Below are 22,842 nucleotides of genomic sequence, written 5' to 3' on the forward strand. Positions count from 1 at the left end.
TTGGGTATCACGCATAATTTTAAAACCACTCATAGCAGAGTTGATTGTGCTTGGGGAAGATAAAAGAGTTTGTTGTCAAACATGCTGATTTTGAGCTGATGATGAAACATGTCCAACAGGCATTTGGAGAATATTACACTGGTGCTCATGAGGGAGGCTGTGACTGGTTATACAGATTAGGATAGTGGAATTCATAGGATAAAGATCTTTAGATTGAGTTAATAGGGCACAGGGCTTTGAAAGACTGAAATTGTGAGTTCAGATAAACTCTCTTGAGCCTTGAAGAATATGCACAATTAAGGAATGCAGTAAGACTAGGAGTTGGGGAAGGAGTAAGCAATTGAAAAGGGAGACAGATGAGGACTTATGTAAGTGATTCTTGTGTTGGAGACTCACTTTTATCCTTTTTGTTTTAGCTCTACTAATCTTAGGCTCGGTGTAGGAGATATCATGACACACTAAAATTTCTCCCCTAAACACTGCCAAGCAGAAACATCCAAGTTTCCATCAAGGTCCACATGGAAACTGTCTCCCTAGGAAACTAAACTATTGCTGAATTCGTCTTCCTTGGTTTCTATGACATACTTGAGCTGCGTCTCCCTTCTTTATTGTTGTCACTGGTGTCTATGCCTCCATCATCATAGAGAATATGCTAATCATTGTGGCCATGGTTAGCTGTCAGAGGTTCCACACATCCATATATTTCTTCCTGACTAATCTGTCTTTCCTTGAGAATCTCTACACTTATAAAGTAACGCCGAAAATGCTGGAGGACTTCCTGTAGGAGGTAGCCATTTCTGTGGCTGGTTGCTTGCCCCATTTCTTTATCTTTGATTCTCTAGGCACAGCTGAATGCTTCCTGCTAGCTATCAAGGGATATAATCACTACCAGGTGATTGCTACCCACTCTGCTACTAACTCCTGGTAGGGCCCAGATGGTGCTTGCGGCTGGTGGTCATAGCCTGGCTCTCTGGCTTCATGGTAGATGGATTGGTTGTGGCCCTGATGGCCCAGATGAAGTTCTGTGGCCCGAACCACATCAACTAATTTTACTGTGGCTTCACGCCTTTGATGAGCCAGGCCTGTTCAGATCCCAGAGTGGTCCAAGTGATAATATTTATTCTCTCTGTGGTTGGCCTCACTGTTCCCTTTGGACTGATTTTGATATCTTATGCTTGGATTATAGTGGTTGTGCTGAGAGTTCTTGCTGGGTCAGCAGCAGAAATGTTCTCTCCACATGCTCCTCCCACCTAGCTGTAATGTCCACATTCTGTGTAAATCTCATGGTCTTGTACATTGTACCCTGTGCTGTTCACTCCCACCTCCTCTCTAAGTATTTATTCTGCTCTACGTTGTGGTAAGCCCCATCTTCAATCCTGTTATCTACACCCTTCGGATCAAGGAAGTTCATCAGGCACTGAGGAGGCTTCTCTACAATAAGTAAACTGAAACACTTGATTGAAGATGAAGGATGTTAAAAATTTTATTTTGCAATTGTCTCCATTGGGAAGTCTTCCAAAATTGGTTGGAGAGGAACAATCTTGTCCTATTCCAACATTCCCCTCTAACCTTTCTATAGTTTCTCTAAAAGTGAAGATGGTAATGGCAACAATTTTCAAATTCTAGATTTGAGCAATTTATTTTAAGCTTCTGTTATTTCTTTATTCAATAGACCGTGAATATTTAGTATAGAATAATAGATAAAAACAGCAACACCAAAATGAACGTAGAAATATTGACTATACTATTGTTGAATGGGACATTTCATTATATATATATATATATATTTCATTATATATTTCAGAATTTCATTGTGTATAATATCTATAATATATATGTATATATACATAACAAGGTATATCATGGAGTTTGTAATATGGTTTTCCACAGAACACTAAGTCATGAGCTTCATCCTAAAGCAACAAGTATGTACGTATTTATTCTTCTTGGATTCACAGTATGGCTAAATATCATGTATTCAAATAATCTGTTTTTGGGAATTTTTAGTTGTATTTGATTCTTTTGCTATACAAATCTCATTTACATCCAGATTTTCCTACAATAAATTCTTAGTAGTTGAATTGCCAGGTCTAATGATACACATATTTATAAAAATTTAAAGCTGAATGCATTTTACTTATTCATTTTAACTTTTTACTGTAGAAAAATTCAAACATATGCAAAAGTAGAGTAGCAGAATGAACTCTCATGTAGCTGTTATCCATTTTCAACATCAACATTTGCCAATCTTGTTTCAACCTACAGTTCCTTTTTATTTTGCTGGAAAATTTTAGAACAAATCCCAGATGTTGTGTAGATGTTGTGTTTGTAAGTACATATTCCATATGTAAGTATTTGGTATGCTCTCTGACTGATAAAGACATTTTTAAAAAGACATGGCAACCCTGCCATTATGATACTTTACACAATTATCAATATTCCCTTCATAACATCAAATACACAAGCCATATTTAAATTTCTCCAATTATCTTTAAGTAATTTCTTAAAATTAGGATCATAAAAAGATTTACATATGCTTTTTGTTGTTTTGTTTCTTAGTCCCTTTATTTCATAGCATCTCTCTCCACCACTTTTTTTTCATACCATTGATTTATTGGAGAAATTGGATTATCTGTTGTGTAGAATGTTTCATATTCTAAATAGGCTTATTGTTTACTTGTGGTTTTAACTTCTATCCTTATATCTTGTATTTTATATAAATTGAAATTTAGAAGTTTGATTGGATCTTAGTTAGCTTTTTTTGGCAGACTATTCCAAAGTTGCTATGTTGTTGCTATTGCATCACATCATGAGGCACACAATGTTTATTTTTTTCACTTTTAGTGATGCTGTTCTTACTGTTGATCAGTGGGTTCAGGCGACATTGGTCTGATCCATCTATTTCTCAGTTCTCAATTAACTTTTCATCTAATATTTTTACCATCCATTGATGAAAGATCATAATTAATGCCTAGAATAATCTTTTCTTTGAATGTATTTTCCTTTAATGTGTTGAGTATATATTTTAAATAGTTGTAAAATCTTTGCAGATTTCCACATTCAGGCCATATCGGCTTCAGTTTTCATTGAATTCTTTTTTTCTTGAATATTCATCAGACTTTCCCATGTCTTTGTATGGCTAGTAATTTTTTGAGGGAATGTATAACATTGTAGAAACTCTCAATTCAGTTATCTTATTCTGAGAAACATTAGTTTTAGCTCCAGGATGTGTTTCAATTCCAGAAGAATCATCTTGAACTTGTGTAGGCTTCATTTTATGCTTTGTTAGTATGGATCTATGAAAAGCCCGAAGTGTTTGGCAAGCGTCTCTAACTTGGCATGACTCAACCTCCAATTTCTCTTTCTTGTGGTGATTGTCAGGGCTTTAGGCTTTGTTAGGCCAGGCCTAGAGCAGAACTTACTTAACAATGTGGTCTTTACTCTTAAAACTTGTCCATTAGGTGCCTCAGTTGGATGGCAGTGATAGTAATAAGGTGTTAATGAAATTTCCCCAATTCAGCAGGGCCAGAAAAGCACACTCTCCTGGTACTGCTTGACCTCAAACCCTGATTCACCACCATTGTCTGTTTCATTTCAGTCCTATAGCAGCTTGTCCTTGGTAAGTCTCAAATGATTTTTCTCTTATATGTAGAGGCTGTCTGTTAGTCACAGCTCAGAGACTCTCCTCCCCCCATCAAATGTACCTTTGGGTCCCCTTTGCACAGATCTCTCCTCTCTAATTTCCCATACAACTTGCAGCTGCTTCAGCTGCCCACAATTAGCTCAGATTTCTGCTTTCTCATATCAGTAGAACTGCCTATAATTCTCTGCTTGCACTTCATTTCTTTAGCTCATAGTCAGAAAATTGTGCCCAGGTAGAGAGCTAGGTGATTGTGTGGCTCATCTTGGGAGCTTCCTTTCTTTTAAGGAAAGCAATCTTATATTACCTACTGTCAACTACTTGAAAATAATTTCTTCATAGGTTTTGTTCTGTTTTATAGTTACTTATGCTGGGAAGGAATAGGCCAGCACCAGTTACTCTATCATGGTCTAAAATAGAATTGTTCTGATAATATTTTTAAAAATAATTTTCTTATGGAAAATGTTATTATAATAAATTGTGCACCTGAATTTAAGATCTTCAATGGTGAAGGCTGATCACCCTTTTTAGTGTTTCTACAATGTCTTCCTCATAGTAGGTTTCTAATATATTTGGATAATTGGTTTAAATTGTATTGAATGATGATGAGGCAAATGATGATTGTGGGGAGAAATGTGGTTGTGGTGATGGTGGACAGGCATGAGAAATGACTAGTGATAGTTATTGTCAAGTCCTGGTTCCAAAATCCCAGGTCACAATTATAGATCTGTATAAATGAACAACTCAAAATAACAAGATACATTTTAGTTTTTTAATTCATAAGACATAATTCTGTCTTTACCATCTTACCATCTTGGGTCAGAGGTATTATAAGCTGTTAATATGAGTTAAAAATCTGTATTTATAAAAATTCTAAGGCTAAAGACACTTCAGAAAGACGGTTCTTGTAGTTCTTCTGAGAAACCCATTCTTATGGGGAAAATTTTTCTCTATATCCATATGTTTTCCCTTATCTTCACTTGTTATTCTCAAGCTAGTCAAATTTGGGCTTTGATTCTTGTCCTCAGGAATTCTAAAATATATCTTGCAATGAAGCACAGAATGAACTTGGCATATATCTTAACCTGTTACTGATGCCCTGGCTTATTGTTACCCTCACTGAGTTCCTGAACTCTTATTGAATTTCTGTCCTCTGTTGCTCACCTTCACAACATCCAATAGTGGAATCCCCCTTAGTATATTGTTGTTCAGTGGCATCCACTGTCCACCTGAAGGATGGACATTCAGAGAAAGAGAAAAATGTTTGTATTCATCAGATTCTGGGGAACAGGTGGGATTACTTGCAGAGTCAAAGAAGATATCAACTTTGATTATCTACTAAATAATCATTCATTTCAAAATAATTTCTGGACACATGCTGTGATAAGTCATTAGGTTATATTTGGAAAGAAGGTATTAACTTCTAGATGATCTAGAATGAAAGTCCATGCTAAGAATAGGTCAGATGCAGATTCTGAACAGAGATTATAGTCTGAAAACCTCAGGGTACTCTTCCTAAATTAGAGCTCTATCTAATCCATTTACCTAGACTTCTTCTGAATAGAATTAATCACCAGATGTTTAATATGACTCTATAATACACAATGTACAATAATATGAACTATAGGGGGTGGTACAAAGAAACATAAAGCATATTCTCTGCTTTGACGCAGTGCATGGATATATAGAGAGACAAGCTTGACATATAGTGACTGAACTAGAGTGTTTTTATAATGTAATGCAATAAATCCTTTCTCTGTATCACTCTTTAACAGTCTATATTGAAAGAAGAATCCATTCATTGAGTGATATATAGATCACTTTATTTTTGCAGAACAAAAGTCACAAATAAAACATGTAGGAAATATTCTTTTATTTTATTAGAACAAAATAATACTTCTAAAAAAATCACCCTACTCTTGCCTATCTTCCAATTCTCAGCCATGAGTTGTAGAATCTCCACAGGCATTCTCAAATATAGCACAAACACAAAAATATATAAAATATTCTGAAGAATGAGTCATTAAAAGGGGAAAAATAGCAAATAAGTTGCCACTCTTACTAATGGTGATGGTGCTGGCAGTATTGATGGGAATAGTATTAAAGATGATAATTTGTATGGCCACTCTGATGACAATAATGATGATATCAATTATAGTAAAGCTGATAGTGAGGATCTTCATTATTAAACCACTGATAGAAATGGCACTGGTGAGAAAAATGGTAGTAGTGATGGCAATAGATGATCAAGTTTCAATGATATTAGCGTTAGAAGTCAATTTACAGAACAGATAATCTAATCCACCCTTAGGTATAAAATATAAATCGAAACTCCCACCCAGAATGAGACCTTGAACCTTGTTTGCCTGGTTTCTGTTTCAGTGTTCTTTTCAATAGATCATGTAATCCTCTGTGGCAGCCTTTGTACTGATTCACTATGTAACGTGGTGGGGAAGTGGGGGATGATTTTTCCCAAAGTGTTTGTTTATGGGGATTATCACTAATCCCCAGAGATATCCCTATCCTGAACGCCAAGAATCTTTTTCAGTGAACTCTTCATGTTCTTATTTCTGAGACTATAAATGTAAGGGTTGAGAGTGGGAGTTACCAGGGTTTACACTACAGCAGTAAACAGAGGAATAAGAAGTTGATGGTGGCTTCAGGTAGATGGCAAAGACTGTAGTATAAAACAGGATGACCATGGAGAGGTGGGAGCTGCAAAGAGCCAGGGCTTTCTTTTGCTCCCATGTTGATGGATCTTTAGCTACAGCTTCGAAAATATGGACATAAGAATTTATGACACGGAGGAAAGGGCTGATTCTTAATCCAGCTGAAACCATCATTAGGTCCTCATTTACATGAGTATTAGAGCAGGAAAGCTGTAAGAGTGGACCAAGATGACAGGAAAAGTGAGTAATCTCTTGATTAATATAGAAGGATAGCAACAGGGCATGGGTAAGAGAGTTGGAGTGGGCCACTCTCCATGACCCACCAACCAGCAGCCCACATCTGCAAGGAGTCATTAGGAGTGGATAGTGCAGACGATGGCCATGGCAGCATAGTGGTTGATAGCCACGGCAGTCAAAAGCATATTGTCTGTATTAGCAAAAACAGCAAAGAAGTATGACTGGGCCAGACATCCAGAAAAAGAGATTGATCTGCTGCTTGTCCATAAAGCCTCCAGGATTTGGGGAGCTGTGGTGGAAGTAAAGCAGAGATCCTCCAGGGAGAGCTGGCTGAGGAAGAAGTACATGGGAGTGTGGAGGTGGATGTCAGCACCAAAGCCAGCAGAACTAGCAAGTTCCCTAGGAGGCTCAGCAACTAGAGGGCCAGGAAGAGACCTAAAAGGAACTGCCATTTCTCTGAGTCACTGGACAGCCCTGAGAGGACAAAGTCAGTGTTCTTGCTGCAGTTTGTTCTGGGCCGTGGTGTGCTGCAAGGAAGGAATCAGCATAAAGAGGATTCACTGACTCTCAGCTACTGAAGTAGATAGCAACTGAAGCCGTCTCTTGCCAACGAGTTTCTTTTATACCATCAATGTGAGGAAAGGATAAAAGAAACTAAAATAACAATGAGAGGAACAAGCATTGTCTTCATAAACGATGGCCAAAGTGAGGAGGCCAAAGGTGAGGAAATGAAGGGAACAACAGAGACATCCTGAATGTCTTTAAGTGTGAAAGAATGCTCTTAATTGAACTTTGTATTATGGGATGGTATATCTACTTGTTTGTGAGTCTATTTTGATCACAAGACCATGAGTCTTTGAAGGCAAAAACTGCATCTCCGTACTTAGCTTAGTGCTTGGCACATAGTAGGAGCTCAATAAATGCTCCTACCCATTTACACAGTCACTACTCTAGTTCAAGCTATCATTGATTGACTTGAGTACTGCTAGCCTCCTAACCAGTTTAACATGCCCACTCCTGTCCCATCCAATGTATTCACACCACAGCCAGAGTAATCTTTTCAGAAAAGAAAATCTGATCATGTCACTTTCTTGTTTAAAAGTAGGTCTCTGGAGAAACATTGCTTTTATAAAAAATATAAAACCTTACTGTCTAACAAAGCTCAATATGTTTTGACCTCAAGGTATCACACCAGCCTCATTTTGTACTACAGTCCACTCATTCCTTGTCCCCCAGCACACTGGCTGTGTTGCACTCCCTCATGTGCACCATGTTCCTTCTATTCACTCTTGGTCAACTGCTGCTCATCTTTCCCATATCAGATCTATTGGTGGCTTAGAAAAGTCTCCCTTTGCTTCTTTGATTAAGGCAACCCTACCTTTTCTATGCTGTCATAACACCTTCGTAGATTATCAAAGCTGCAATATGGAAGATGTAATCATGTTTATTTTGTGTAAATATTTGAGTCATTAACTAATATTGGTCTCCTTCACAACACCCTAAGGTACGTTATGGCAGAGATCGAGTCAGTTATTTCCTCTCCATTTTGTCCCCAGAGCTTGGCATACAAAAGATAGTATTTGTTACTAAATTAGTAAATTAGTTAATGGATACCGAAGGCAAGAGAGGGCAATATATTATGCTCCTTTAAGTAGTCCCCTTCTACTTCAATATTTCACCAATATTCACCAATATTTCATCATGGGTTGAAAATACCGATTCATCCATTTTCTTTATCCTTCAAGTCCAGACTAAGTGCTATAACTTTTATTTCCTATAAAAAGTTCCTCATTTCAATCCCTTTCTCATTGTTTTCACAATTACTTTCTTTGCACTTTCTTTCATCAACTCATTCCTAGCTTATTTCATCAGCAGCTTGATTGTCTTCACTGATTCCATTCCAATTACTATGATTCATGCTGCAAGCATCTGCCAGAAATCCTATGACTTTCTGGGTGGGATGTGAGAATTTGTCTATTTTTTTTTTTCCACTGAGGCAGATTCTTCCTGAGCTTACATCTGTGCCAATCTTCCTCTATTTTGTATGTGGGTCGCTGCCACAGCATGGCTGCCAACAAGTGGCATAGGTCTGCGCCTAGAATCCAAACCCAAGCTGCTGAAGCAGAAGGAGCTGGACTTAACCAGTAGGCCATGGGGCTGGCCTGAGAATTTGCATTTCTAACATGCTCTGACATCAGGTGATGTGGATGCTACTAGTTTGCTGAATAGAATTCAAAATATATAGCATAATATACTCTTTTATTATCTCTATTACTCTTTCTTTCCTTTTCCTTCCATTTCCATTTTACCCATCTTTTTTATTGGAAACTGGAAGTTTCCCATTTACATAGAAGATTAAGTCTTGCCCTACTCCTTTATCCCTTCTGAACAATATTTCCTTCAGCTTAGGGAGGGCTAAACCTCTCATGTTTTTAAATCTTCTTCCAGGTTGTATCTTCTTGATTTTGATTGAATACCCTCACTGTTGTTATATCCATCTCCAGTATATTCGTCTGGAAAATGTATAGTTAACATTAGATCTCAGGCCAGGTGTGGCTCAGTTCTGAAGTTATTTAAATGATATTTTAACATCTATAAGTTGTGAAGTTCCTTTCTATCCATCTTTAAAATTTCAGCCTCAGATGGACCATCCTAATACTCTAGAGAGTCCCTACAGCCTTCTCCAGCTAGTGGCCCACTTCTTCACTCTTTATGACAAAGTTTTCAAATTCAAATTGTCTCCACTACTTATTGTCTGTTACTTTCCAAACTCATTGTTTTGCCTTCCATTCTCTCTTGAATACACTTTAATCAAGATTTTGTCCTTATCATTTCACTGAAATCTTTCTTGTCAATGTCCAAGTTTAATTCTCAGTCCTTAAGTTACTTGATCTCTCAACAAGATTTAAGACAGTTGATCCTTGGGCCAGCCCCATGGCGCAAGCAGTTAAGTGTGCACCCTCTGCTTCGGTGGACCGGGGTTCACAGGCCCGGATCCTGGGCACGCACCAACGCACCACTTGTCAAGCCATGCTGGGGCAGCATCCCATGCAAAGTGGAGGAAGATGGGCACGGATGTTAGCCCAGGGCCAGTCTTTCTCAGTAGGAAAAAAAAAAAAGAGGAGGATTGGCATCAGATGTTAGCTCAGGGCTGATCTTCCTCAAAAAAAAAAGAGACAGTTTATCCTTCTTTCCTTACTTCAAACTCTTTCCTTGTCTTGCTTCCGGGACACACACTGCACTCTCTTGGGTTTCCAGTTAATTCACTGATGCCTCCTTCTCATGTCCTTGGCTGGTTCTTCCTCCTTCTTATTATTCACTTTTGTGCCTCTCCTCTTGTCTATTTTCCAATTCCATGCTTTATATATCTATAAACAGATAACCCTCAAATTATATTTTCAATTCTTCTTTATTAACTCTAGACTCATATATTCAACTTCCTACCAGATGTTTCCACAATAGCAGTTTTACCATGTAAGATATTTTCCTATATCTGGACTGATTTACATAATACTTTGGAAATAGATACACAAATGAAATACACTTTCAAGGATATCTAACCCACCAAATGTAGAACTGTACTCTCTATGGTCCACTGTGAAATCTGATCTCATTACTCCATTTATCAAATGCCCCCTTGCACACTTACCTAATATCCACCCTCTAAATGATGACCTTAGAAATATCTATTCTATCTAATGCTCTTAGTGTGCAGGTGGGATGGACCAGAGAATCAAGGGCCTTGGCATACCTTGATGAAACCATGTCATAAGTCCAGCTATAAGAAAATATCTTACATGTTAAACTGCTTTTATGGAAATATCTAGTGGCTAATATTAGCAACTTGAAAGCTAAGCACCATTTTGTATTCTTATCTCTGACAACTAGGGTCTAGAAGGAAAGGGAAAAAGCCATCTAAAGCATTTATTTAGGGATGAATGTTAGCATAGAATGTGGCCACTCATGTGGCAAGTACCTACTGATGTTTCACCCAATATGAGCAAATAGAAGTAAGAGCTTCCTTCCGTTATGTGAGGCTCAAAGATAGGGAGAGGAGTGATAATAATGAGAATAAAGAACTAAAGGATATAGCTAGCTATTTAGTTGTAGGACAGTTCACCTCACCACCCAGAATTATATCCTTATCTAATTGTGTTTAAGAAAAAGACAAAGACAAATCATTCATTCCTCATGAAAGGAGGCGTAGAAGCCAATTAGTCTGATTCAACAAAATCTTCCCCCTAGAGATTGAGTTTCTTGGATAAGATAGAGCCATTATCATGAAAAAGAAGATCCTCCAGTATAATAAACCATATATTTCTGCTAAAATTTTAGGTCCAACCACTGTGTGTGTGTGGTAATTAAATGAGGATTAAGTCATAGAGAAGAGTTGTGAATTTTCTTGGTGAGTTTTTAGTTTTCAAACAAAATAATCCATATTGGCTAATTTAAGCTGATAATTACTTATCAAATCATATTTGATAGCTCTCAGACTATGCTGGAGGTAAAGAGAGTCAGACTCTGAATTATTCTATCAGTCACGAGACCCCAGAACACTGAGAAGGCCTTATTGGAAAAAATAGCACTGCTGTCGTTACTCAGCTTTTAGAGTTCTTGGTCCTAAATTATAGATCTGTCACTGATGCCCCAGAAGGACAATATCCCTCTGCCACATGAAGACAAGGCTGAATTCATGCCTGATAACATGCGTGTTGTATTGCTGATTGGTACAACCGATTTCCCATGCCTGCTCCCAGCTGCTAGGAAATCTGAGGAATGATCACAATGTAGTGAGAGTATGCATATATGTTGAGAAGACAGAAGTAATGAATGCCCACTCTAGGTAGACCGTAGGAGGATAATTTTAGATACTAATATTTATTAATTTTAAATTTTTTAAAATAAAATAAGCATATATTTAAAGTGTTCAACACAATGATTTGAAATAATAGTGAAATGATTACTACACTGAAGCTAATTAACATATCCATTTCCTCACCTAGTTACCTTATTTTTTGTGGTGAGAGCACCCGCAATTTACTCTTTCCACAAATTTTCAGTATTCAATACACTATTATTAACTGTTTTCATCATGCTGTACATTAGGTCTCTAGACTTATCCTACATTACTACTACGTTGTACCCTTTGACCAGCATTTCCCCATTTCCCCACCTCCCCACTCTAATTAACCAAAGTTCTACTGTTTGCTTCTATGTATTGAACCTTTTTAGAATTCCACATAAAAGTGAAATGAAGAAGTATTTTTCTTTCTATGTCTGGTTTATTTCACGTAGCATAATGTCTACCAGATTCATCCATGTTTTCTCAAATGGCGTAATATTATTATTTTTTATGGCTGAATAACATGTGTATATATATCACATTTTCTTTATCCATTCATCTATCAACACTTAGGCTGTTTCCATGTCTTGGCTATTGTGAATAATGCTGTATTGAACAGGCTTATACAGATATATTTTCAATATAATGATTTCATTTAGTTCAGATAAAACCTAGAACTGAGATTTCTGGATGATATGGTGGTTATATTGTAAATTTTTTGAGAAACCTCCATACTGTTTTCCATAGTGGCTGTACCAATTTACTTTCCCACCAATAGTGCACAAGGGTTCCTTTTCCTCCACATCTTCATCAACACTTATTATCGCTTGTCTGTTTAACAATAGCCATTCTAACAGGAGTGAGGTTATATCTCATTGTGGCTTTGATTTGCATTTCTCTGATGATTAGTGATGTTAAGCATCTTTTCATGTACCTGTTGGCTATTTTTATGTCTTCTTTGGAAATATATCTATTCAGGTCCTTTGGCCATTTTAAAAATTAGGTTATTTGATTTCTTGCTACTGAATTGTATGAATTTTTTTATATCTTTTGGATTTTAATCCATTACCGGATATATGGTTTGCAAATATTTTCTCCCATTTTGTAGATTGTCTTTTCATTTTGTTGATTGTTTCTTTTGCTATGCAGAAGCTTTTTAGCTTGATGTAGTCCCACTTGTTGATTTTTGCTTTGGTTGTTTGTGCTTTTGGTCTCATATCTGAAAAATCATGGCCAAGGCCAGTGTCAAGTAGCTTTTTCCCTGTGTTTTCTTCTAGGAGTTTTATAGTTTAAATATTCTGTTTTTTCTATATATTTACCTTTATTAGTTAGTTTTGTACTCTCTTATATTCTTGTATTGCTGTTTAGCATCCTTTCAACTGGAAGAACTTCCTTTCGCGTTTCCTATAAGGCAGATCTAGTTGTGATAAACTTCCTAAGCTTTTATTTGTCTGAGAAATTTTTTATCTCACCTTCATTTTTGAAAGACATTTTTGCTGGTTATAGCATTCTTGCTTGGCAGTTTTTTCTTTCAGCACTTTGAATACACCATCCCATTTCCTCCTGGTCTACAAGGTTTATGCTGAAAAATCACCCATTAGTCTTTTAGATGTCCCTTGTATGTAATAAGTCACTTTTCTCTTGCTATTTGTTTTGTTTGGAATATAATTTCCTTGTTTCTTCCTTTTCCTTAACTCTCCATGTTGGTTTCTGTGTAGTAGGTAAAACAGCCACCTCTCTCAGTCTTGACAGATTGGCTTTGTGGGAGATTGGAATTGGCCACCCCAGAATGTGTCTCTTTGGTTAAGGACAAGAGACTCTGAAAGAAACTTTGACCTTCGCCCTAACTGCCTCAAAGAATTTAAGATAGAAGCCCTGTCCCCAGGATTAATCTGGGTATCAGGAGACAGTGAGGGGTCCTGGCTAAGCCCATTCTTATCAAAGTTCTGTCTATCAAACATTTGCTTTTCCATTTCCATGTGAATTGCCTCCCACCCCTTTGAAGTGCCAAACCACTATCTTTGTCTTTAGCTGAAGATGGTATTTAAGGTGGCAGGCTTTGACCATTCTGGCTAGTTACTCAGTTTTCCTGGATTTCTCCCGTGTATACATGTTATTAAACTTTGTTTGATTTTCTCCTCTTATTCTGTCTCATGTCAATTTAATTTTTATACCAGCCAGAAGGACCTAGAGGGTAAAGGAATTGTCTTCCTCACCTACAGCTTCATGTAGATGAATCTCACCAATCAGCCTGGCCCAAGATTATAGGGGCTTCTGAAACCTTTGCTTATCATACCACTGTACTGTTCTTAGGGTACCCCATGAGATCTGATGTGCCATGTCCCACAGTGCCCTGAAGACAAGGGATGCGACTACATGCTAATTCAGGCTCCCAGGGGATTAATAATTGCCTGCCCCATCAGCTCCCAGATGCAGGCTAATTGTAACTTTGACCTTCAGGCAACAGTTGGAAAAGTCAGGATGGTAGATATGCAGTCTTGCCCTTTCCAGAGAGAAACTGGGAGCTGGGTACTTTTGCCCACTTGCTCTGTGCTGAGGCAGGAGGAATTGTCACTGGAAGTACTTTTGTGCCCATTTATTTTTTAGTTTTTGCTTAAAAAAATGTGATCATTTTATTGATTACATTAAATAAAATGGAAACTGGTCAGCTACACTTGCTTAGCTATTGTTAATGGTTTAAAAAAATCTATCAAATCCAGTCATGAATTCACCTGGAATTCGTTTATTATTATTACTTTTTGGCTTCTTAACGACTAGAGGTTTTGATTTTTTTTCCAGCTCTTTTTTCACCTAAAACAGCTGCCTGAGGCATCCCAGAGTAAAAAAGCAGTGAAAAATTATCTTACTAAGTCTGGAGGAATTTGGAGGCTCAGGGAGGTAAGATGTATATTTGAGCCTGCTTTTTCTTGGGGAGAATTTACTGATTTCAGAGGGGACAGCTAAAGGCTGAGTGGATGCACAGCTGGTTTATTTTTACAACTTCTTTGTGTAGAAACCTCAAATATCTGCATTCCAAGTATAATTCTCATAGTGACTGATGCACAGCTTCAAATCATTTCTATTACCTAGATTGACTTGAGTTGATTTCATGATACTACTTCCCAAACACTTTGCATAAACAAATACAAATCCTCTCTGGAGTAATTCAAATTAGTTCTACAAAAAATTTTGCAAGTGCAGTGTTTGGCTTGTAAAAGAAATAACCAGCACACATGTACACAAGTCAACATTAATGATATTTGACAGAACTACTTGAGTACTATCTGTTGGAGTTATCAGAAACACACTTACAAAAAATCATACCTCATAAATTCAGGGGGATATAAGATAAGATTGAGGAATTTGTAACGATAAAACATAAACAGTCTAAAGCTGAAAAGTATAAAAACGGAAACAGTTTTATATGTATAATTGTGAGAAGGAGATGAGAGAGATAATGAGAGAAAGAGCAATATTTGTAAAGTTAATGCCTGAAAACTCTTCCAAAAATGCAAAAAGAACAATCACAGATCCAAAAAGCCATACAATCCCCCCAATGAACTATCATCTAGATAAATAAAAAGAAATCAACACTTAAGCATATCGTAGTAAAACTGACAAAAACCAAAGTTGAACAGAAAATCCTAAAAATAGCCAGAGAATTAAAAAGAGATTGTCTTTTAAGATCTAGCAATTAGATCGACAGCTTACTTCACATTTGAAACAATGGATTCCATAAGACAATTGAACAATTTATTTAAAGCGATGAATGAAGCTTACTACCAATCTGTATCCAGCAAAAGTAACTTGTAATAAAGAAACAAAGACATTTTTGTACAAACTAAAAAAGAGACAATTTTACAACAACTTTGCACTAAAGAAATATTGGTAGGTGTTCTACAGGAAGAAGGAAAAATCATCTGAAATGGAAAGTTTCCATCACAGGACAGACTATATAGTTTTTGAGCATAGAGATGTCACCTAGAAAATTCTTAACTAGATGTAAGGTTGTTGACTAAGTAACTGAAAAAACAAAGATAAAACACTAAGTTATCACAGAGTTAGTGATTACAGAAACAGCTGCCACCATTAGGGCTGGGGGACAAAGAAAAGAGATTGAAATTGTTGATATTTAGAATTTTAGAGGAAAGGATTTGTGGAGTTATAATTCAGACTTTTAAAATGGAGTATTGCTCAGCTAGTGCTGGTGCCCTTAAACTTAGAAGAGTGGTTCTTTGTAGCTGGGTCCCAGATCTATGAAAATGGAGGAAAGGATAGCTTGTGCTAGTGTCCTTGAGAAGGGATATGACAAAGCTAGTTATGCAAGTGTTGAAAAAACTACAAGCTGAAACCAATTCCTGCTATCAGAAGGAATTGTCACTGCCAGGGTAAAGAAGCAATGCTGTGGTAATGCTCAAAGTCACAAGAAATAGATAAAAAGCCCCACAGGAAATGAAACAGGCAGGAAAAAAAAATCACTTTTCCCTCCTCAAATCTTCCAATTCTGTCTATCATCTCCTTTCGGCAGAATTTAGTAAACCAGTTGGCAATACATAAATGTGGATTGCAGAGTCCCCACACAGCCCCAGTCTCCCAGTAAAGATAAGCAGATGAATGTTCATATCTGCATTATTCATTATTCATATCTGCATTAGCCCCAAGGTGGAAACGACTCCAATGCCCATAAACCAATAAATTAGTAAACAAAACATAGTATATTCATACAATGAAATATTATTTAAAATAAAAAGAAATGAAATACTGAGTATTGATTCAACATACATGAACTGAAAACATCATGCTAAGTGAAATAAGCCAGTCACAAAAGATTCCATATTGTAGGATTCTACATATATGAAATGTCCAGAATAGGTTAATCAATAGAAATGGAAAGTGGTTACCTAGAGCTGAGAGGGGAGGGGAATGGGTAGTAACACCCATTATAATTGCTAAACTATGGAATAAGAATTATTTATATCTGATCAGCTATACAAAACTCATCAATTTTTCTTTTGAAAAATGGTAATAGATATCCCAAAGAATAAAGAAGAGACTACTGATTGAAGGTCATTTTTACTAATGTAGCACTGTAATTCCAGTCTTAGAACCTCCAAAGCAGCTAAAAGCAGGAAAAGAAGAGGTGAGGATATTGGAAAAGTAAGGGTAATTCTTAACTGGTGGCCCCATTTATGCTCTAAGGCAATGAAGGGTCTAGCAAACAAGAAAATTTCTGAGGCTGGAGATAAAAACAAAAGATTTTGTTCAGGTGATAAAGGAGGCCCTCAAGAGCAGTAGGATCAGTATGTCCAGAAGACAGTGCTGGAGTCAGCCTCATGAACTAGGGATATCATCTTGGCATCCAAGTCTTGTTTAATTTCTTCAAGTGTTTAGTGAGGTTTGGTATGTCATCGTTCTGAGCCAGATACACTCCAACCACATTGCCAAATGTACATCTAAGTAAGAACTGGAGCATTATGTCATAAAGGAATTGAATTTGACTAAGTTCTTAACTTTACAGTGAATTTTATACTTTCATATGTTTTCATGTTGCTAATTAACATTGTTTTGTTTCAGCTTGAAGAACTTTCAGCGTTTCTTGTAAGACAGGTATAGTGGTGATGAATTCTCTTAGCTTTTGTTTGTTAGGGAAAGTCTTTGTCTGTCCTTCATTTCTGAAGGACAATTTTGCTGAGTAAAGTATTCTTGGTTGGCAGTATTTTTCTTTCAACATTTTGAATATATTATCCTACATTCTCCTAGCCTGCAGGTTTCTGCTGAGAAATCCACTGATAGTCTTATGGGGTGCCCTTCTATGTGGGGGTCACACTTCTCTTGTTTCTTTTAAAGTTCTCTACCTGTCATTGACTTTTGACAATTTGATTATACTGTGCCTTGGTGAAGATCTTTTCATGTTCTGTTTGGTGTTTTTGGGCATCATGGATTTGGACGTGCATTTCTCTCCCCAGATTTGGAAGTTTTGTGTCATTATTTCTTTAACTAAGCTTTCTGCTCCTTTCTCTGTCACTGCTCCTTCTAAGACTGTGCCTTTTTTGTATGCACAGTCTTTTAGACAACCAGAGATGACTTTGATGTTAGCTGGGCTCTCTTTTACTGTCTCTTTCTCTGATCTTCCTTCATAGCTTCTGGGATGGTCTGCCTTTATTGGTATCATGTACAGCTGTTAGCATCCACTCTCTGATTTCTATACTGTTTTTGACAATACACTGCTGCATTTAAAAATATTCTATAGTATTAATATTTATGGTGCTGCAGGGATCCTGTAGTTAACCTTCTCACTCATATTTAATAAAAATCCTACAATCACTGTTAGTTGCAAGAATAGTATCATGTTAGTAATTAATATATTAAACTCAATGTAATAATCAAAAACATTGAATGTTATGCAAAGTTAAGCTTCTCTCCTCAACCAACCTGGGCTTATTCCAGAATTGAAGTCATCAGAGAGTGCAGGGCTCATTGTCACATTTTTTATACTTACCAGTCTCACACTTCTATGCCATTTCTCACACTTTCTAGGTTGCCTTTGATTCCGTTAGAGTTGAAGTTAATAGACAGGTAATGTGAAGGGTGAGAATAGTCAGTCATATTTAAACAGCAGAGTGACTTTCTTTGGCAAGTTTCCTCTGGCCATATCAGATATTTAAAGCCAACTGTTTCCTTTGGACACATTCCTGAGCCCACTGGAGATGCTTCAACACTGAAAACCTCTTCAGTAACCTCTTTGAAATATTGAACGTGTGTTTCTTGAGTTTGTAATAAGATAAGATTATCCACCACTATCACCACTTCTATTCACGTTGGACTACAGTTCCTAGCCAGCACAAAAACAAGGAAAATAAATAAAAGTTTTAAAAATTAGAAAGTAAGAAATAAAACTCTTTATTCACAGATAACAATGTGAAATAGAAATTTAGAAGAATCTGTAAAGATTTATTAGAATTTACAAGTAACAATGGAAAGTCACTGAGTATAATGTCAATATACAAAAATCAATTGTATCTCTAAAATCTGATCACAAAAACTAGATAATTAAATTCAAAAATTACAATGTATAATAACATCAAATACATAGAAATAAATCTAATAAAAGACGTTCAAAGCCACTACTCTCAAAATTATATATCATTCCAGACAAAATTTTTAAAGACCTAAAAAAATGTAGGAAGTACCCAGTTTATGATTTAGAACACACAATCTTTTAAAAAAGACAATTCTCCATTATTTGATTTATGGATTCAATGTACTTCAGTCAACATCTTAGTAGGTATTTTTAAAAAATTAAAAGGTTATTCTAAAACTTAAGTGGATAAGCAAAAGACCTAGAGTAGACCAGGAAATGTAAAGGAACAGAGTTAGAAAACTTACACTACTCAATATAAAAAACTACTATATAGCTACAGTAATTAAGAGAGCTTGATAGAATAAGCATGACTACATAGATCAATTGAACAGATAAGAGACTCCCACACATATACAGTTATCAGTTTATTACATAGGCACCAACTGCAGTTCTTTGAGGGAAAAATTGGTTTCCAATTAATGAGGCTAGTTAATCGGATATCAGTTAGTGAAATGAACAATGACATTTACTTTATACCATCACTAAAATTATTTTCCAGTGGATTATAGAACTAAATATGAAAGGTGAACCAGTAAAGTTTCTAGGAAAACATGGTATTATTTTTAAATCAGTTCTAAGATTTTAAAAATCTCTGTTTTCATTATTCTTTAGTTTTAGGATGATATTACTATATGTGTATTCATTTTACCAATACTAACCAATTTTTGTTGTGCTTCTCAAACCTAGGAAAAAAAAACCCTTAATAGTTATTTTTCTGGGGGATGGCCTGGTTGTGCAGTGGTTAAGTGCGCGTGCTCCGCTGCGGCCGCCTGGGGTTCGCAGGTTCGGATCCTGGGCACACACCGATGCACCGCTTGTTAAGCCATGCTGTGGCGGCGTCCCATATAAAGTAGAGGAAGATGGGCACAGATGTTAGCCCAGGGCCAACCTTCCTCAGCAAAAAAAGAGGAAGATTGGCATCAGATGTTAGCTCAGGTCTAGTCCTCCTCACAAAAATAAAAAAGTTATTTCTCTGAATATTGCCTGTAACACATTCCTTCAATGCATGGACAATAAATCTTTCTGGAACTATTATTAGACAAATATTAAACCCCTCTTTTCTATCTTTCGTGATTCCTAATCTCTTTTTCATATTTTTTAAAAAATTATTTCTTTTTTCTCATTCTGTGGGAAATTCTTGGACCTATCTGTCAGTTCATTAATTATGTCTTTTCTTGTATTTGTCTGCTGCTTATACCATCCAGTTAGTTTTAAGTTTCAGTCACTATATATTATATTTACATAAGATTTTTTGCTTATTTTTCAAGTCTGACTTTTTAAACATATTATTTTGTGTTTGCATTTCTTCTTTTATTCATTTTTTTTTTGAGGAATATTGGCCTTGTACTACCATCTGTTGCCAATCTTCCTCTTTTTTTTTCTTTTTCTCCCCAAAGACCCAGTACACAGTTGTGTATCATAGTTATAGCTCTTCTATACGGGATTCCACCTCAGCATGGCTTGATGAGCAGTGAGTAGGTCCGGACCCAGGATCTGAACTGGCAAACCCCAGGTTGTCGGAGTGGAACGTGTGAACTTAACCACTAGGCCATCAGGCTGGACCCCTGTTTTATTCATTTTCTGAGTCACTATAAGATTGTTGTATTGTTTAAACATCCCACTCAAATGAGTGGCAAAGATGCAACACAAATGATATAAGGATACTTTCTCACAGTAACCATTGTGTATTACCAATTGAAGCCCTGAGAGATTAATAGAACATTAATAGACCCCCAAAGAGCCAGAGAACCTTGAGAGCCAGGTGATTCTCCTAAATGCTTGCATACTATGTAATATCCCACACTTGATAGTAACTCAGGAAAAAATGAAAAGTTTTCTTTCACCTTGATAAAAATGAGCCTGGAAGGAAAATTAAGTTGGAGTCTTTAGAATTAAATAAATTTACATTTTTGCTATACTTGGCATTGGGGAGTGAAATTTAAATCTAATGTATTTAAAAGAGTGATTTTTATGTAACTTTATGCCAATGTTTTCATTGCTCAGAGACAGTTCATTCACATGACTTTCCCTATAATGAGTTCTTTTTGAGCTTTATTTTCTTGATTGGTTCTGTAACGTTTTTCCAACATATTTTGATTTGTCTCCCAATGAGGAATGAATAGATGTGACTCAGCAAAAGAGGTAGGCTTTTCTTCTTTTAAACACCTTTCTTAGAGCTGCCTTCATGGCTTTGTTTCTCAGGCTATAGATCATGGGATTGAGTGTTGGAGGCAGAACAGTATAAAAAACAGTGAGCAAAAAGTCTAATACAGTTGGAGAGTCAGAATGTGGCTTTAGAAAATCAAAGACACCCGTAGAGATAAACAATATGACAACAGATAGGTGGGGCAGGCAAGCAGAAAAGGCCTTGGCTCTGCCTTCAGCAGATGGGATCAGCAGCACGGTAGAGAATATGTGCGTGTAGGAGAGTCCAATGCAGATGAAGCAAAGAAATGCCACCAAGGACAGGAAGCCAGTGACCCCAAGCTCACTGACATACTCATTAGAGCAAGCGAGTCTCAGGAGCTGAGGCACATCACAGAAGAACTGGTGAATGATATTGGCACCACAGAAGTGGATGGAGAAAGTAGCAGCTGTGTGCATGATTCCAGAGATAACCCCACTGATCCAGACAGCTAAGATTCCATGAATACAGGTGCTGATATTCATGATGATTTCATAGCGCAGTGGAAGGCAGATGGCCACATAGCGGTCATAAGACATCACTGTGAGCATGGCCATCTCAGCACAACCACAGAGAGTGAAAGCAAAACACTGTAATATGCATTCCCAGAGGGAAATATTGCCACTATGCATGAAAGAGTTGCAAATGGACCTTGGTACAGTCACAGAAACATAACAGATCCAAGAAGGAGAGATGTTTCAGGAAAAAATACATAGGTGAGTGAAGACTATCATCCACAGAAGTAGCAGTGATAATGACAATATTTCCAGTTACAGCCACTAAGTATATGACTAATAACAGAGAAGCACATAAGATTTCCAGCTCGGCTCAGCAGAAAACCCCATGAGAAGAAATGCATTCATTGTAGTAAAATTAGCCATAAACCTTTTCAGTTTCCAAGAGGGATGCTAGCTGCAAGACAAGATGGAAACTCATAGAAATAAATTTTTTTGGTTATTTAACAATCTTATCCACTTATTCAGTGAAGTTAAGGCATGAAGACAGGATCACCAGTTCATCATTGTAAATGTGATGTAGCTTTATGTACTAATAACTATGTTGAGCAATTTTAAATAACTTTGACTCAGTCATAAGGAAGACTAGGTAAAGTACATTATAAATTTTTATGTTATCCATTTCAATCCAAGGAAAGGAAAATATATTATTTTATTAATTGAAAATATAACACATTAAAATTTTATATGCTTTAAATTTTTTCACTGAGTTCACACACACACACACACACACATATTTATAAAGAAGTTTTGGAGGTACCTATTCTTTTCCATTAGTTACTATATCTATTTGTACCACCACCACACTGGTTGTTGTACTGCAATTTTATAATTTTGTTTCATATATGAGAGAACAAATTCCCTATTTTTTTCTAAGAATTCCTTGGAAAAATAAATAACAGTAAAACCACACTTTTTATTGATAGTATCTTGTTTGTATTATGATATACAAATAATCATTACCCTTAACATAAAATAGCATATAAATTGATCTGAAAAATACTAAAGCCCAGACCTTTCCTGATATGTTTTTAAAAAGGGAATAAAATGGCTAATAAACATGTAAAATTATTTAGCTTTATTCTTAATTAAATACAAATTAGAGCAACAATGAGATATAATTTTTGTACCAACCATGTTAGCAGTGATTAAAAAATACAATACTCAGAGCTATTGAGTATGAAATAAGAGAAAATCTTAAACATGCAGCTAGGATGGTCAAATTTGTGCATAGTATTTGAAAAGCAACTTATTCAACAAGAAACTTTAAATAGTCTGTACTTTAAATCATTAATTTTATGTTAAATATTTTAATTAAATCTTCTGAATAATGGATATTTAAGAAATATGTTTATTTAGAATTATTACAGTAGCAAAAACATTGACAAATCTTATGTTCAAACTGAAGACTATTGAATTATTTACATAATTGTATTGTAGATGGCTTTGAAAATTATAGTTATGAAGTATTTTTCATGAAATGAGATAATGATCACTATTTTAGTTTGAGGAAAAGTATGATATATACACTGCATGTAAATACATAAGAAGAAGCATAGAATAAAGAATCTAAAGAATGTAAGGAAATATAACACATGACAAGAGTATTTCT

The 22,842-nt window shown here is 36.2% G+C and overlaps 3 pseudogenes; 1 reads left to right on the forward strand and 2 right to left on the reverse strand.

Annotated features, from left to right (window-relative positions):
* The first annotated feature begins 518 nt into the window (after window positions 1-518).
* Window positions 519-1,462, forward strand: LOC131413469 (olfactory receptor 11A1-like; annotated as a pseudogene).
* Window positions 1,463-6,140: 4,678 nt separating this feature from the next.
* On the reverse strand, window positions 6,141-10,311 carry LOC131413316 (olfactory receptor 1361-like; annotated as a pseudogene).
* A 10,349-nt stretch (window positions 10,312-20,660) lies between these two features.
* On the reverse strand, window positions 20,661-21,596 carry LOC131413470 (olfactory receptor 14J1-like; annotated as a pseudogene).
* Between the last annotated feature and the right edge of the window lie 1,246 nt (window positions 21,597-22,842).

The sequence above is a fragment of the Diceros bicornis genome, chromosome 14, assembly GCF_020826845.1.
Source record: "Diceros bicornis minor isolate mBicDic1 chromosome 14, mDicBic1.mat.cur, whole genome shotgun sequence".
Taxonomy (NCBI): domain Eukaryota; kingdom Metazoa; phylum Chordata; class Mammalia; order Perissodactyla; family Rhinocerotidae; genus Diceros; species Diceros bicornis.